Source organism: Garra rufa, chromosome 2, assembly GCF_049309525.1.
Source record: "Garra rufa chromosome 2, GarRuf1.0, whole genome shotgun sequence".
In the NCBI taxonomy this organism is placed as follows: Eukaryota; Metazoa; Chordata; class Actinopteri; order Cypriniformes; family Cyprinidae; genus Garra; species Garra rufa.
The window spans coordinates 26,141,988-26,145,846 of record NC_133362.1 but is presented as its reverse complement, the minus strand read 5'-3'; the positions used below and the strand labels follow the sequence as shown (position 1 = coordinate 26,145,846).

Genomic DNA, 3,859 nt, shown 5'->3' with positions numbered 1-3,859 from the left:
TTTTATAAATTCAACTATTATTTTTTCTTTTGTAAATGTCTTTTATGTGAAATATCTTATTCAGGTCAGTACACACTACACTGAAAAAAATGATTATGGCCCCAATTAAATTAAGCATGATTCAATTTCGCTAGTTTAAATAATAAAAATTTAGTTTTTGATTTTAATTAATAAGTATTAATTGGTTTTAAGCAAATTGCATGTGTTTTAAATCCAAGCCATGTGAATTAATTAAATTCAGTTAGAAAATATTAAGTAAACTTTCTGCGCATGCGCACAAATGCACATTCTCCCTGGCGCCAAAAGGAGTTTCCAGTCATGACTCAGTCAGGTTCACGGTGGGAACTTTTCATTCCGGACCCGGAGTTTTCATCATTCGGTCGATTTACACGGTGAGTAATATTTATGTGAGTAATAATGTAGTGTAGCACTGTTTATTACAGTAAATAGTTTGTTCGCTGTATAAATAATATCTGCAAAATGAGTCTTTGGGAGAAATTCCACAGCGACCAACGGACGGTCACATATAACTTACACAAATAACACAAATAATACTTTTTTATGTGACAGAATGTAACGTTACTTTTAAGATATTTTTGTATGAAAATGTAGTTGTATAAGCCTAAAATACGCCGTTTATTTGAAAGGATAGCATCTATTTAAATGCTTAAGCGCTTTCGGAGATGCTCAGGCCGGTAACGTTATTGGTGTTCCCGCCTAGTTAACGTTACCACAGCCAGTCCTTCGGGAATCTGCCGGCTTCTAATGTGGTTAAACATGACATATAACGTTAAATCCTTTTGGACGGGTCATCTTTAATGTCCTAACTTGTTTGTTCAAGAGCAGTTTGTTTTGGCTGAAGGTAAGGTAGTGCTTGCGTGATACCGAAAAAAATTATTAACTTCTGTGGCAACTATTGCATTTAAAGCAATGATGGGAAGATCGTATCCTTAACTGCGTGTTTGTACTGTAGAATTGTTTCCACAGACTCAAACTTTATTTGTGGTGTTACGTTAGATGTGTTTCGTTCATACTGGACACCATCACAACTCCAAATAACTATGCCTTGTAATAGAAAGTTCCGGGAAATCAAAAATATGGACGAAGGCATGAAGTTATGAGGGGAATTTCCAGTTAGTTCCTATCAGTAAATCTCACAATATAACATTGGATTTCTGAATGTTTTTAGTGTTCACAATTGTAATCATGTGAACATGCCCCTTTTTGCTAGCTTTAATGGTGCAGCATGTAAACTGTTTTAAACTAGCAATAATAATTATTGTGTTTTTACTTTCATTTGAGGGACTCTCTGCATGTTCCTGTGACTAGGACACATACCATTTCCTTGATGCCAAAGGAAGTTTCCAGGTTCGCCACTTTCCTGAAGTTGTATTATTCCAGCAATATGCACAGTAAGTAATTTTAGTATTAAAGCATTTTACAATAAACTGTTGACTTTAATGAAATATATCATATAATGTAATATGTTATGTTCCACAGATCACTGCTGTTTTCCAGAAAGGAGGTCTTACTGGGAGGAAAATGGTCAAATATTTCGGCATTTTACAGGAGGTATGTATTCATTTATCAAGTGTCTTTTCCTTTCCCATATGTATTATTATTTAACACAGTGATGTCAAATACAGTGTCCAGACAAAAATGTCTCTGCTTGAATTTAAATTCTACTTAAATTTCAAATACTAAAAGGGTTATAGTTGCCCAAAAAATGAAAATTCTGTCGTTAATTACTCACCCTCATGTCTTTCCAAACCCAGAAGACCTTAGTTTATCTTCAGAACCAAAAAAAATTAAAAAATTTTTTCAATGAAATCTGAGAGGTTTCTGGACTTGCATAGGCAACAATATAACTGGCCCAAAAACGTACTAAGGACATAAGTGTAACCATTTATGTGACATCAGTGGTTCAACCGTATCTTTACAGAGCTAAAGAATAATTTTAATGTGCAAAGAAAACAAAAATAACTTTATTCAACAATTCTTCTTCCTGCCTCCATTGTCAAGACTACAATGACATATGCGTGTGTTTTTCTTTGCTTATAAACATGGTTCAGCCCATGCATGTTCATGTCAGCAACACCAAACACTTGTGTCATGGTACTCTCATGAATGGCAGACGGTGGCGCGGAGGAGTCTGTATTTTTGTTTTCTTTGCGCACAAGTATTCTCGTAGCTTCATGAAATTACTGTTGAACCACTGATGTCACATGGACTATTTTACCAATATCTTTAATGTGTTTCTTGGCCTAAGAACATTTCAGTTGAGTTGCGTTGCTGTCTATGCAGGGTTAGAAAGCTCACAGATCTCATTAAAATATCTGAATTTGTGTTCCATTTGCAGATTAGGAACGACATGTGGGAGATATACAAATAGATTTGTCAGTTTTCTTTCTCATCTGCTTCCTTTCACTTTAACTTAAAAAAAACAGCTGTTTATGATGACATACTGATGTGTTTTTGTGCATATTGGCTGGTAAATATCAGTTGATACCCAACCCTACTAATAACAGTTTCTTTTTATTTAAATATAGGACAGTCAAAGAGATGACTCCTTGAAAGACCCACAACACATCACCATGGGCATACCTGTAAAATCCATTACAAATTGCAGTTTGTTGCATGACATATGAACAGTTTTAGCACTATTGTTTTATTCACTATTGAAAAAATACAATATACTGTTTAATCACTATATACTGTTGCCTGTTTCCACATATGTTTTATTAATTTTGCAATTCCAAGTCCGCACTCAACAATGTGGCCTCTTTCACCTGTGAATTTTTGTTAATTTTTATTTTGTGAATGTGCAACGTTAAGTAAGCACTTGTCTTCCAAACACTTGTTGTATATACAAAGAAACTGTTACTGAATTTACATTTGATGACATTAAAAATAAATTCAAAACATTAAACTTGTTGTGTGTATTTGCAAAGCCATTTAAGAACCTCTCCTTAAGAAAAGGATTTTTTTTAAGGTAAGTGATTAAAACAATTTTGAAATTTAGTCAACAAAATGTGGTTATTTAAATGTAGCTAAAATAAATTGATTGCAACCACTTACCTTAAAAAATTTGAGTAAATTCAATGAATATTTTTTCTTCAGAAACAATTAAATAAATTAAGAGGAAGTAGCATATTTAAATTGGGCTGAAATTACTATTTTTTTTAATACTAAGTTAACTAAATAAAATTGTTTAAATCCAAATAAATGTGTTTGTTTAAATTTAGATCAAATCAATTGATTGCAACCACTTACCTTAAAAAAATTTAGTAAATTCAATGAATCATTTTTTTCAGTGTATAAAATAACATGCATTTTGTATGATCCCTCTTATTTTGGCAAAATAAATAACAAGGTGTATGCAAACTTTTGACCTCAACTGTATATGCAAGTTATGAATCACTGAGTATGCAGAAGCCTTATTTTTCTGACAGTATAATCCCTTTTTGTCTAAATCGGCTATGCTGCATGCATTGGACTACAGGATCCCATTGCCAGCACATTGTGAAATTCAATTAAACTGGAAGCAGTTGGAATTAAGTTACAAGCCTTTTAGTTTAATCCTCTAGACTCTTTAAGCCACCTGCCTTTCCAGTTAGTTTCTGTCCAATCAATGCATCTAAAAAAATAAAATTAAAAAATTAAAATTAAAACAGTAAACTAAAACTAAAGAATTGGTGTGCTTTCATTAGGAGGCTCAGAAGCTATTTTTGGCATAATATTTTAGCACCTTGAAGATGCGTCGTTATATAAAAAACTACTAAATGCAATTTGAACCAAACACATAATACATTGTAATTAGCTTCTTAGCTGTGCACACGACTTTACTGCTAAGCCAAAT

General features: G+C 32.8%; 1 long non-coding RNA gene across 2 annotated transcripts; it reads left to right on the top strand.

Annotated features, from left to right (window-relative positions):
* Positions 1-240: 240 nt before the first annotated feature.
* On the top strand, positions 241-2,916 carry LOC141326345 (uncharacterized). 2 transcript variants are annotated; one of them, XR_012353879.1, is made up of 4 exons: positions 241-392; positions 1,303-1,412; positions 1,501-1,572; positions 2,550-2,916. It is a non-coding gene; the product is annotated as an uncharacterized lncRNA (long non-coding RNA). The 2 variants fall into 2 exon arrangements; XR_012353878.1 differs by lacking the exon at positions 241-392 and having other exon boundaries at positions 399-1,412.
* The last annotated feature ends 943 nt before the right edge of the window (positions 2,917-3,859 follow it).